Source organism: Bufo gargarizans, chromosome 8 (assembly GCF_014858855.1).
Source record: "Bufo gargarizans isolate SCDJY-AF-19 chromosome 8, ASM1485885v1, whole genome shotgun sequence".
NCBI classification, from domain to species: domain Eukaryota; kingdom Metazoa; phylum Chordata; class Amphibia; order Anura; family Bufonidae; genus Bufo; species Bufo gargarizans.
Window position 1 is genome coordinate 83,407,542 of NC_058087.1, and position 14,471 is coordinate 83,422,012.

Sequence of the window (14,471 nt, forward strand, 5' to 3'; positions counted from 1 at the left end):
AGCTCTATAAAAATATCACATGACCTAACCTCAGGTGAACACCATAAAAAAAGATATATTTAAACTGTGCTAAATAAAAAAATTGTGGAGACACTAAAACATGATTTTTTTTGTTAAAAAATGCTATTATTTTGTAATACTAAAATCCCCCCAAAAAGTATACATATTAGGTATCGCCACGTCAGTAATAACCAGCTGTATAAAAATATCACATGACTTAACCCCTCAGGTGAACACCGTTAAAAAAAGAAATTAAAAACTGTCAAAAAAGCAATTTTTGGGTCACCTTACATCACAAAAAGATTAATTCCAAGTGATTACATTTTTGGCAAATTTGGTATTTTTTTTAATATAAAAATGAAATTTTGAGAATGAATTTTACCACTGTCATGAAATACTGTATGTGACGAGAAAACATTCTCAGATTGGCCTGGATCAGTAAAAGCGTTTTAAAGTTACTACCACATAAAGTGACACATGTCTGATTTGCTAAAAAAAAAAGCCTGGCCAGAATGGTGAAAAATGGCCCGGTCATTAAGGGATGAATTTGCATATGTTATGAGTTCTGAACATTGTGTGATTACAGGGGTTCCACTTCCCTCAGCCCGTTGCAGGTCATCGACAGACAAGATGGAGGTGGTGGAGGTGTCCGGCGAGGAGGGAGACCAGGCCAGACCCACCAAGGAAGAGGCTGATGCACCACCAACATCAGTGGGTGAGGAGGTGGAGGTTGAAGAGTGTTGTATGGATTATTTGTGTGTGTGTTGTGGTGGAGGGCGTGATTGCCTACTAAGGTGTGGGAAGGCGGGATCCAGGGGGCCCAAGTAAATTTTTGCCCAGGGTCCAATCAATATTAAAGACGGCCCTGCTCCCAGGCCGAGGCAAGTTGGTTCCTCACTGGCTTCTGTGCTCTGACAGACAGAGGACTGCTGGGTGCTGCCGATGGCTGGAGCCAGGCGTGTGTGTGATGCTGATCATGTATCGGTTGTGCGAGCGTCAGTAACCATGACTCTTCACAGACAAAAGGAGGATGAGAGAGCCACTGCTAAACCCCCCCCCCCAGTCCTGTTGTCCTCTGGCTTGGAGTAATCAGCACACAACGCGGCAAGCTGCGTTACACAGTGTTCTTCTCTAGACTCAACGTGCTCGATATGGAAACTGAGAGCAGACCCGTGTGGGCAGCATGTGGAGCGCTGTGTGCCAATTGGTATCTGAGAGGTCTATTTTCCAATATGGTTTATGTATCAAGGGTAGTGTCTAGAGATCACACAGAGGAATAAGGGTTACACTATGTTATGGCTGAAACGATTAATCAATTGAATTGGGTTATTCAATACAAAAAGCCAATTTGGTAAAGTTCCCTTGACATTTAAGATATAATGTTCCTACTAATGTTTATGCACTACTGTTTTAGCGGCCATTATTCAAACCGGCTTAAAGGGACACTGACAGGCCCAATAACCATAATTAGCTGTACATATGCATGCCCAGGTCTTCTAATGTGCATTAAAAACATATAAGTATTCCCCCTGTCCACATTATGAATACAGTAAACTCACGTTTTATAACCTGAAGTAATTGCTGTTCTTTCTGCCCAAGGGGCGGGGTTTCAGCTCCAGCTGCGCCCACCCAGCATCAGCCCAACCGCCGTTTTGAAGCGCCGCCCAGCTCATCAATATTCACTTCACAGGGCGGCTTATGCTGTCCCCGACCTTACGAGATCCGGAAGAAAGCTATGGGTGCCGGGCGCATGTGCAGAAGCTGAAAGCGAGTCCGATGCCCATAGCTTTCTATTGGGCATGCGCCTGATCTCGGAAGGTCGGGGACAGCAGAAGCCGCCCAGCTAAGTGAATATTGATGGGCTGGGCGGCACTTCAAAGCGGCGGTTGGGCTGATGCTGGCTGGGCGCAAGTGGAGCTGAAACCCCGCCCCTTGGGCAGAAAGAACAGCGATTACTTCAGGTTATAAAACGTGAGTTTACTGTATTCATAATGTGGACAGGGGGGATACTTATATGTTTTTAATGCACATTAGAAGACCTGTGCATGCATATGTACAGCTAATTATGGTTATTGGGCCTGTCAGTGTCCCTTTAATGTGTAGTATATATATATGTACGTGTATATTTAAAAAATTTGCTAAATGAATGAATAAATAAATAATAGGTCTAATAAATTAATGAAAATAAAGATAAATAAACTGAAAGATTTGAAAAAAATAAAAAAAATTCATCAATACATAAATATATAAATAAAGTTATCAATAAATAAATATATAAAAAAAATTCATCCATAAATAAATAAAATCATCAATAAATACATAAACAAAAATACTGACGGCGGGGGCCAAGAAGTCGCTGCCGATCCAGGACTCGTTCATTTTGACAAATGTCAGTCTGTCCATGAAGTCAGTGGACAGGTCCGCTTGTTGGTGACCACCCCACCTACCGCGCTAAATGTCCGCTCAGACAGTACGCTAAGGGAGGGCAAGACAGTACTTCCAGCGCATACTGAGCGAGCTCACGGCAGGTGTCCAGCCTGGCAATCCAGTACTCCATGGGGTCGTCAGAAGCACCGACAGACCCCACGTAGTCTGCCACCATGCTGGTCAGCCGCTGGTGGTGACTGATGCTGCTGCTACTGAATCGCACAGAATGATAGAACAACCTCATCTCACCCATAAAATCACCTGCTCAGCTGGAGATGCTTGGGCCAGCCACCTGCTGGGTGAGATGGGCGGGGAGAACTGGAGAGTGAGGCTGAGGGTTTGCCTGCTCTGCAATCACCCTGTGCGGTGGCAGACTGTTGTCCTGCTGCAGTATGGACAGGGACGCAGTGGTGGTTGGGGAGTGTCGGAAGTGGCTGGCAATCCTACGTACTCTCCTGTACCACAAGGTTGAGGACATGTGCCATGCAGGGCAAGTGTGTGAGACTGCCAGCATGGAGGGCGGCAAGGAGGTTTCCTGCCCTTGTCACAGATAACAATACTTGCCTGGAGCCTTTGGGGTGTCAGCCACATGTGGACCTGAGCCTGGAGGGGGCGGCCAGAACATCAGGTCCAGTGTGTCTCCATTCCCCTAAGCTCACAAGCTGGAGCACGGTCTGGCAGCGGACGTGCCCTACACTTGCATAGCTACGGGGAAGCTTGCTGGGGGGCTCAGCAGCAGTGGAGACAGTGGCTTAAAAGAGTGCAGCAGTTCTCCCCTGGACACCCCGGGGCAGCACCACAAACTGAGATGCCGCCACATCTGATGATCCCTCCCCGGCGCCTCGGAGGGAAACCCAATGGGTAGTGTAGCTTATGTACCATTCCTGCCCAGGTCTGCTGGTCCAGGCATCCATTGTCAGTTGTAACCGGTCACTGACAGCATGATCCAGCGACAGGGATACATTCTGCACAATTTGCTGGTGTAAGGTAGGGATGCCAGTCCTGGCAAAGAAATGGCGGCTGGGCGTCATCTGGGTTAGGCCTGCTCCAACATCTGCCAGAATAGATTGCAGTCCACAATATTGAAGGGCAGCAGATGTTGGGAGATAACCCGTGCCAGGAGCCCATTGAGTGAATGCACGCATCGGTCCTTGGAGGCGTAGGGCACGGTGCGTTCAAATGCGTTGGCAACCGACGGCTGGCACCGAGCGCCAGTGGAGCCGATAGAGGAGGGTACAGTGGAGGCACAGGTCTGGCTGCCGGTACTAGAACCACTAGGAGAGGGAGTGGGGGAGTGGGAATGCATTGTTGGAAGGGATTGGAGTGGTGCAGGACAGAGGCAGGAGCTGCTGTCCCCTGTGCACTGCTGCTGGCGCTGCTACGACCACCCTGTTCCCACTCCCGCCAATGGTTGACTTTCAGGTGCTGAGTAAGGTAAGTGGTACTCAGCCAAGCAACAGACCTCCCTCTCCTCACCCTGGCATGGCACAGCTGACAGATTGCAATTGTCAAATTGTCTGCTGCCAGATGGGGTGGTGTTGGCTTGCGCCTGTTCGGACTCGGTGCGCACATGTGGAGCCGGCAGCTGCTGCTGCCTCCTGCTGCCATTACCAGTGGAGCCCCTGCCATTGGTTTCCCTGGTGACCTGGCACACCATTTGACTCGGTGCCTACCTTCATCATCAGTGCTGCTGTCACCTGACAAAGTAGGTAGCACCATTCAAAATCACCCTCCTCTTTATCGCCTGTAATGTCAGACCCAATTTCGACCAGTGGTTGACTGAGGGGAACAGCAGACATCGAGCCCCTGACCTGGCTCCGCTGTCCCCTCGCTGATGCCTGGGTCTGACTAGGTGCGGGGGTTCTGTGGCTGAAACCACCAGCACCAGTTGGAAGGGTTGTCACTGGGGTTCTGATGGGGAGTACCCCCCTCCTCCTCCATCCCTTCCGAAAGGTCCTGACCATCCGGACCAAGCTCTCCTGCATTACCACCCCCAAGATGTCCCTCTCACTGTTGCTGTCAAACAGCATCAGGGTCGATTCTTGGGGGCTGGTCCTGCAGGAGGTGGAGAGCTGCTGCTGCTCAGAGCCGGGGCAGAGAACTCCGTGCCACTGGCTTGGGTCACGAATGACACCACTGCCTCGGAGTCCTGAGATAAAATGGGATGGCTGCCACACCCAAAAAAAATCATGGATCAGGTTGACGCCCCTGCTAGCTGTGCCCTCCCCTCCATGGAAAGAGGAGCGGCCCCGTGCTGGCAGCGATCCAGCACTGGAGCCAACTCCCCTACCACGTCCACGGCTGCCAGAACGACCACAGCCACTCATGATTTTGACAAATAATTTACAATAAACCAAAAAGTTTTTAAACACAAAAAAAAATAGAGAAAGAAAATAATGAGGGCGTTTGGGCAAACTTTATTGGGTTAAGGACAATGGGGCAAAACTTAAATAAAATAGGCATGAAACCCTAAATCACAGGCAAATTTTTATTTAATTTTTTTCAATGACAAAACACGCAGACAATAATCCCTCCCTAGTACAAGAAACCCTAAAACAGTAACACTAAAACACAAAGACTTTTTTTTTTGTTTTTTTCACAGACAAAAGATGCAGACAGTAATCACTCCCTAACAAACTAAACCCTAAGGGCTCATGCCCACGACCGTGAGTGGGCCATATGTCCCGGAGTGGCATACTTTGTGCGCATGGGAGCACACAGCATCATCATCTTATGAGTGCGGGACAATAGCCCCATGGGGGCCCGATGCGCACAGCATCATAGTAACCTATGATGCTGTGTGCTCCCGTGCAGACGATGTATGCTGCTCCGGGACATATGTCTCGGAGGGCATACGGTCGTGTGCATGAGCCCTAAAACAGTAACTCTAAAACACAGGCAAATACTTTTTTGTTTTGTTTTTTATCACAGACAAAAGACGCAGACAATAATCCCTCCCTAACTAACAAAACCCTAAGGCTACTTTCGCACTAGAGTTTTGGTTTCTGTTTGTGAGATCCGTTTCAGGTCTCTCACAAGCGGTTGAAAACGGATCAGTTTTGCCCTAATGAATTCTGTTTACCTCCCCATCATCAGGCGGCCACCAAAACGCTGCTTGTGGATCGGATTGGAGTCGGAACGGAGGCAAACTGATGCATCCTGAACGGATCCTTATCCATTCAGGATGCATCAGTTTGGCTCCATTCTGCCTCCGATCCGATCCGCAAGCAGCATTTTAGTGGCCGCCTGATGATGGGGAGGTAAACAGTAGAGAACAGTTCCCGGCGAACATAGCTTGTTCGCGTTTGCCGCAGCGGGCGAACATATGCGGTGTTCGGTCCGCCCCTATACATCATCATTGAATAAACTTGACCCTGTACCTCACAGTCAGCAGACACATTCCAGCCAATCAGCAGCAGACCCTCCCCCCTCCTGGACAGCATCCATTTTAGATTAATTTGGAAGCTGCAGTCTTAGTGAGAGGAGGGACAGTGTAGCTGCTGCTGATTTAATAGGAAAATCGATAGCTAGGCCAGTGTATTCAGTGTCCACTGCAGTCCTGAAGGACTCATCTGATCTATGCTGTACGGACAGCACCCCAAAAAGCCCTTTTTAGGGCCAGAACATCAGTCTGCTTTGTTTTTTTTTTTTCCTGTGTAATCAAATTGCAGTTGCCTGCCAGCGTGTGTGTCAGGCTCACAGCCCTGCAAGTGCATAGTGTCACCAGCGCAACAATTACACACGTGTTTGTGTGTTTAAGGCCCAGTGCAGTGCATAGGTCATATACGGAACTGAGAATGCCTTTGTGTATTTAAATTAATATATAACTTTTATTTATATCTTATAAAATAGGTGAGACAATAAGGTGTAGTAGAAAACTGCACTATAGAAGGGAAGGGGCACACTGGGTCTATAGTTGCAAATAAGGCCCAGTAACCTAGTCTGTTGGGGAAATGTTGGGGAGGAGCCTACTAATGAGGACCCTAACTCTCCCTAGGTGCTCGCCCTACTTGGCCTAGTCTACTGAGTGTGATTACCTCAGTGGCTGTAGTGGGGGCACTCGTCCTTATAAGGACGACCCCCAGCCTCAGGAGCCTCTTGCCTGTGCTGTATAGCCCTACGCTCTTACCTCCCTAATATATGTCTAATGTACCTTTATCCAACGCATTTCACCAAGTGTGAACTCGGCTCATCAGGGATGTAGGTTAACAGGGCACCGGAAGCAGTGGCTGTGCGTCTGTTATTTTCTTGTGGCAGTGGCAATATTTCCATACTCCCGTGTCTCCTTTTAAGCGCGCCGCTCCTCCCACATTGTGCGTCATAGATCACAAGCCCTCTTCGTACGGAGACACACAAAACTAAGTACCGCCCCATTGCGAGTACGGATTCGCTGCGCTCCGTCACTACCCGGAAGTGACATGTTATGTGGGCGTGGTAAGTTGCTATGGGGATCTAACTCCGTGTCCCCGGCTACACTTCCGTACAGCAAGTCTCTATTAGTGATCGCTATATAGCGATCTTGGTTCCGTCTGAGTCAGAGGAAAAAACTGGTGATTATAGCAATGCTAGTTAAGGAATCGAGATGGTGTTACCTCTCTCTGTCCTGAACTGCTCCGGACTAAAGAGAGAATATTGGAATCTATTCTACGTCACCTAGGCAATGTTGCCTTGGATTTTGCATACGCTCAAGGTGCTAGTCAGGTTTTAAGGACTCTATACAATACTCAGCTCCTGTGTATATACTCAGCTCCTGTGTATATAGAAAGAAGGTATGCCAGTACAACATAAGTACCTATCAATATAGTTATACACAGAGTAGATCTAACTGAGTGAATATATATACACGGAGTAGATTCACTGGAGGTACCCACCATGACATGATGAGACCATTAGGTGTCACTGATTTGAGTTTGTAAATCCATCTCGTTTCAGCCTTTAGGATCATTTTGTCCCAATCACCCCCCTCTTTGGTTTGGGGACATACTGGATGCCTATAAATTTAAGGCAGGTGGTATCAACATTGTGGTACTGATTTATATGACGTGCCACTGATGTATCCTTTTTATTTTGGATGTCATTGATGTGATCTCTGATTCGTCGCCTGAATTCCCTCTTCGTTTTGCCAACGTAATCAAGGGGACAGGAGCATTGTGCCAAGTACACTACACCCATAGTGAGGCAGTTTATATAGTCACGTAGGGTGTATTCTATATGTGTAAAGGAGCCTATAAACTCCTTAGTTTTCAATACTTGGTTACAGGCCATGCATCTTCCACATTTAAAGGTACCGATGGGCCTCCTTGACCAGTTTCCAGGATTCTGGGGGGCTGGTAGTGACTGTTGACCAATCTGTCCCTTATGCTTCTGCCCTTCCTATATGTTATTAGGGGATAGGGTCCTATTATGTCTTCCAGATCTGGGTCTGTTTTGAGTATGTCCCAGTGTCTGGATAGCACCTGTCTGACTTGCTGGTGTGTGTCATCAAAGGTGCCAATGATTCAAGCAGATTTCTGCATCTTCATTGGCCCCCTCCTCTCTTTCTTTGGTATGAGCAGCGTGTCTCTATATCTTCAGAGCATGCTGCCTCAAAGGCCACTCGCAGTACTCCGTCTGGGTAGCCTCTTTCCCTGAATCTGTATCTCAGATCCTTTGCTTCACCTGAGCCTCTTTCTATCAATACATCCAAGAATGGCAAGGAGTCATGGTTGTGTTCAGAGGTGAACCTGAGGCCCAGGTCATTGTTGTTAATTATCTCCATAAATTCCGCAAAAGACTCCTCTGATCCTCTCCATAGTACAAAGATATTGTCTATGAACCTTAGCCAGACAACTATCATCTCTTGCCACTTGTCCGATCCGATATAGTTGGCTTCCCACCAGCCCAGGAGCAGATTTGCGTACCACAGCGCACATGAACTGCCCATTGCATGGAGCATCTTTTGTCTCTCATTGACAGGTAACTTTCGACTGCTTTGAGACCTAGATGGTGTTGAATAGAGCTGTATAGGGCCTAAACATCTATGGATGCAAACATAGTTTGGTCGTCCATACATACGCCACTGAGTCTCAGTAAGAGATCTGAAGTGTCACGTATGTAGGACGGCAGTGTTTCCACAAAGGGTCTGATGATTTTATCGATATATATGCCTGTATTTTGCCCCAGGCTCCCTACCCCTGATACAATGGAGCGCCCTTTCAATGGTATGGTGCCCTTATGGATCTTGGGTGTGGAGTAGAAGGTAGCCGTGACCGGAAACTTGGGGAGGAGGAAGTCCATTTCTGTCTCATCTATCAGACTAGACTATATGTATATACACCCAGGATACTCCCCCCTACCCACTATCCAAAACACAGTCTTCATGTGCATGAATTGGACATTGGAGACAGCAATGGTAGTGAGGGGGCTACTCGCAGACATCCATATAATTATATAAACTAGCACTATGATGCCTCGGTACACCCACTCTCTGTATATATAGCACACAGAGACCATACTGTATCTCAATGTCATGGTGGGTACCTCCAGTGAATCTACTCGTGTATATATATTCACTCAGTTAGATCTACTCTGTGTATAACTATATTGATAGGTACTTATGTTGTACTGGCATACCTTCTTTCTATATACACAGGAGCTGAGTATTGTATACAGGAGCTGAGTATATACACAGGAGCTGAGTATTGTATAGAGTCTCTAAAACCTTACTAGCCCCTTGAGCATATGCAAAATCCAAGGCAACATTGCCTAGGTGACGTAGAATAGATTCCAATATTCTCTCTTGGGTCTGGAGCAGTTCAGGACAGAGAGAGGTAACGCCATCTCGATTCCTTAACCAGCATTGCTATAATCACCTGTTTTTTCCTCTGAATCAGACGGAACCAAGATTGCTATATAGCGATCACTAATAGAGACTTGCTGTACGGAAGTCTAGCCGGGGACACGGAGTTAGATCCCCATAGCAACTTACCACGCCCACATAACATGTCACTTCCGGGTAGTGACGGAGCGCAGCGAGTCCGTACTCGAAATAGGGCGGTACTTTGTTTTGTGTGTCTCCGTACGAAGAGGGCATGTGATCTATGATGCACAATGTGGGAGGAGCGGCGCACTTAAAGGGAGACGCGGGAGTATGGAAAGATTGCCACTGCCACAAGAAGATAACAGACGCACAGCCACTGCTTCTGGTGCCCTGTTAACCTACATCCCTGATGAGCCGAGTCCACACTTGGTGAAACACATTGGATAAAGGTACATTAGACATATATTAGGGAGGTAAGAGCGTAGGGCTATACAGCATAGGCCCGAGGCTCCTGAGGCTGGGGGTCGTCCATATAAGGATGAGTGCCCTGACTACAGCCATTGAGGTAATCACACTCAGTAGACTAGGCCAAGTAGGGCGAGCACCTAGGGAGAGTTAGGGTCCTCATTAGTAGGCTTCTCCCCAACATTCCCCCAACAGACTAGGTTACTGGGCCTTATTTGCAACTATAGACCCAGTGTGCCCCTTCCCTTCTATAGTGCAGTTTTCTACTACACATTATTGTCTCACCTATTTTATAAGATATAAATAAAAGTTATATATTTGCATGGAGTTTGTATGTTCTCCCCGTGTTTGCGTGGGTTTCCTCCGGGTACTCCGGTTTCCTCCCACACTCCAAAGACATACCGATAGGGACCTTAGATTGTGAGCCCCATTGGGGACAGTTGGATGATAATGTCTGTAAAGCGCTGCGGAATTAGTAGCGCTATATAAGTGTGTATAATATATATATATTAATTTAAATACACAAAGGCATTCTCAGTTCCGTATATACCCTATTTGAAACCACTGAGACTATATAATAGGAGGTCTACCAACTATAGATCCCTATTACAAATAAATGATAGATTCCAGTGCAGTGCATAGTGTCACTTCAGTGCCATTCATATCTGGTGTCGCATTCGATTCCATTTAAAGAAAAAAAAAACTATTTTAACTGAATAAATAGCAGTCAGTTGCACACACGTGTTTGTGTGTTTAAGGCCCAGTGCAGTGCATAGTGTCACTTCAGCGCCATTCATATCTGGTGTCACATTTGATTCCATTTAAAGAAAAAAAAACAATTTTGACTGAATAACTAGCAGTCAGTTGCACACGTGTTGGTGTGTTTAAGGCCCAGTGCAGTGTATAGTGTCACTTCAGCGCAACTCATATCTTGTGTCACAGTAGCTTGCACGCATAGTACAACTTAACTAATCTAAAAAAAATGACAGGCAGAGGCAGGCCACCCCGCAGGGGCTGTCGTGGTCGTGGTGCTGTGATTCCCTTTGGCCCTAGGCTAATGCCCAGTGTTCAGAGGCCACGTACCCTGAACTCGAAAAGTTCTGAGGACATAGTTGACTGGCTAACACAGGACACCCAATCTTCTACAGCTTCCGCTCGGAACCTTGACGCACCATCCTCCTCCAGCTCAGCTTCAGGCACCTCTCAAGTTACCACTCGCCCGTCTGCCGCCACCACCAACACTAGCACCACAGCCGCTTCACTTGATCTGTCAGGAGTTACAGTTGCAAGAAAAAGTATGTGAACCCTTTGGAATGATATGGATTTCTTCACAAATTGGTCATAAAATGTGATCTGATCTTCATCTAAGTCACAACAATAGACAATCACAGTCTGCTTAAACTAATAACACACAAATAACTAAATGTTACCATGTTTTTATTGAACACACCATGTAAATATTCACAGTGCAGGTGGAAAAAGTATGTGAACCCCTAGACTTATGACATCTCCAAGAGCTAATTGGAGTGAGGTGTCAGCCAACTGGAGTCCAATCAATGAGAGGAGATTGGAGGTGTTGGTAACAGCTGCCCTGCCCTATAAAAAACACACACCAGTTCTGGGTTTGCTTTTCACAAGAAGCATTGCCTGATGTGAATGATGCCTCACACAAAAGAGCTCTCAGAAAACCTACGATTAAGAATTGTTGACTTGCATAAAGCTGGAAAGGGTTATAAAAGTATCTCCAAAAGCCTTGCTGTTCATCAGTCCACGGTAAGACAAATTGTCTGTAAATGGAGAAAGTTCAGCAATGCTGCCACTATCCATAGGAGTGGCCGTCCTGTATAGATGACTGCAAGAGCACAGCACAGACTGCTCAATGAGGTGAAGAAGAATCCTAGAGTGTCAGCTAAAGACTTACAAAAGTCTCTGGCATATGCTAACATCCCTGTTAGCAAATCTACGATACGTAAAACACTAAACAAGAATGGATTTCATGGGAGGATACCACAGAGGAAGCCACTGCTGTCCAAAAAAAAAAAACCATTGCTGCACGTTTACAGTTTGCATAAGAGCACCTGGATGTTCCACAGCAGTACTAGCAAAATACTCTTTAGACAGATGAAACCAAAGTTAAGTTGTTTGGAAGAAACACACAACATTATGTGTGGAGAAAAAGAGGCACAGCACACGAACATAAAAACCTCATCCCAACTGTGAAGTATGGTGGTGGGGACATCATGGTTTGGGGCTGCTTTGCTGTGTCAGGGCCTGGACGGATTGCTATCATCGAAGGAAAAACTAATTCCAAAGTTTATCAAGACATTTTGCAGGAGAACTTAATGCCATCTGTCCACCAGCTGAAGCTCAACAGAAGATGGGTGTTGCAACAGGACAATGACCCAAAGCATAGAAGTAAATCAACAACAGAATGGCTTAAACAGAAGAAAATACACCTTCTGGAGTGGCCCAGTCAGAGTCCTGACCTCAACCCGATTGAGATGCTGTGGCATGACCTCAAGAAAGCGATTCACACCAGACATCCCCAGAATATAGCTGAACTGAAACAGTTCTGTAAAGAGGAATGGTCAAGATTTACTCCTGACCGTTGTGCACGTCTGATCTGCAACTACAGGAAACGTTTGGTTGAAGTTATTGCTGCCAAAGGACGTTCAACCACTTATTAAATCCAAGGGTTCACATACTTTTTCCACCTGCACTGTGAATGTTTACATGGTGTGTTCAATAAAAATATGTTAACATTTAATTCTTTGTGCGTTATTAGTTTAAGCAGACTGTGATTGTCTATTGTTGTGACTTAGATGAAGATCAGATCATATTTTATGATCAATTTGTGCAGAAATCTATATCATTCCAAAGGGTTCACATACTTTTTCTTGCAACTGTATTTACACATCAGTTGGAAGAAATGAGTGATGCACAACCATTATTGCCAGAGGATGTAGATAACAGGGATATGTCTGAGTCAGGCAGCATTACACACATGGACGTACGGTGTGATGATGATGATGTTGTACCCGCTGCTGCTTCCTTTGCTGAGTTGTCAGATACAAGTGAAGTGGTTGATGATGACGATGTGTCCGTGGATGTCACGTGGGTGCCCGCTCGAAGAGAAGAACAGGGGGAAAGTTCAGTTGGGGAGACAGAGATGAGACGAGTTGGAAGCAGGGGAAGGTCGTCGCAAGGAGCTAGTGGCACAGTCAGACAGCATGTATCGGCACCCGTGGTCAGCCAGTCAACGCATGCTGTTGCCATCACCAGAATGCCGTCATTGCAAGAGCTCAGCAGTGTGGCTTTTTATTTGTGTCTCTGCCTCTGATAACAGCGATGCCATTTGCAACCAGTGCCAAAAGAAACTGAGTCGTGGAAAGTCCAACACCCACCTAGGTACAACTGCTTTGCGAAGGCACATGATCTCACATCACAAACGCCTATGAGATCAACACATGAGTAAAAGCAGCACACAAACTCAAAGCCACCATCCTCTTCCTGGTCCAGCATCTTCAGCCACGTCAACCACTGCTGTCCTCCTTGCCCCCTCTCAACCACCCGCCACTCCGCCTCTCGCTTTGAGCAGTTCCTGCTCATCTGCCCACAGTCAGGTGTCTGTCAAGGACATGTTTGAACGTAAGAAGCCAATGTCACAAAGTCACCCCCTTGCCCGGCGTCTGACAGCTGGCTTGTCTGAACTCTTAGCCCGCCAGCTTTTACCATACAAGCTGGTGGAGTCTGAGGCCTTCAAAAAATTTGTAGCTATTGGGACACCGCAGTGGAAGGTACCCGGCCGAAATTTCTTTGCACAAAAGGCAATCCCCAACCTGTACTCGATTGTGCAAAAGGAAGTCATGGCATGTCTGGCACACAGTATTGGGGCAAGGGTCCATCTGACCACTGCTACCTGGTCTGCAAAGCACGGTCAGGGCAGGTATATCACCTACACTGCGCATTGGGTAAACCTGCTCATGGCTGCCAAGCATGGAATGCGTGGCCCTGCAGAGGAGTTGGTGACACCGCCACAACTTGCAGGCAGGCCTGCTGCCACCTCCTCTACTCCTCCTACTCCATCCTCTTCCATAACCTACTCGGCTGAGTCCTCTTCTGCTGCTGCGTCTTGCTCCACATCAACGACAGCCCCCCAGCTCCCCAGGGGCTATTCCACATCCTGGATACGACAGCGTCACGCCGTCTTTGGGTTGACTTGCCTGAAAGCAGAGAGTCACACCGGACCAGCACTCCTGTCCGCCCTGAACGCACAGGTGGATCAGTGGCTGGAGATCGGCAAAGTGGTCTGTGACAACGGAAGCAATTTGCTGGCGGCATTGAATTTGGGCAAGTTGACACATGTGCCGTGCATGGCACATGTGTGTAATCTGATCGTACAACGCTTTGTGCATAAGTACCCAGGCTTACAGGACTTCTTCAAGCAGGCCAGGAAGGTGTGTGGCCATTTCAGGCATTCCTACACGGCCATGGCGCACTTTTCAGACATTCAGCACCGAAACAACATGTCAGTGAGGTGCTTGATTTGTGACAGCCCGACACGTTGGAATTCAACACTCCTAATGTTCGACCGCCTGCTCCAATAAGAAAAAGCCGTCAACGAGTATTTGTATGACCGGGGTGCTAGGACAGCCTCTGCGGAGCTGGGAAAGTCTCTGCGGAGCTTTTTGCTACTTTACTGGACGCTCATGCGCAATGCCTGTAGGCTCATGCGTCCTTTTGAGGCAGTGACAAACCTAGTCAGTAGCACCGAAGGCAC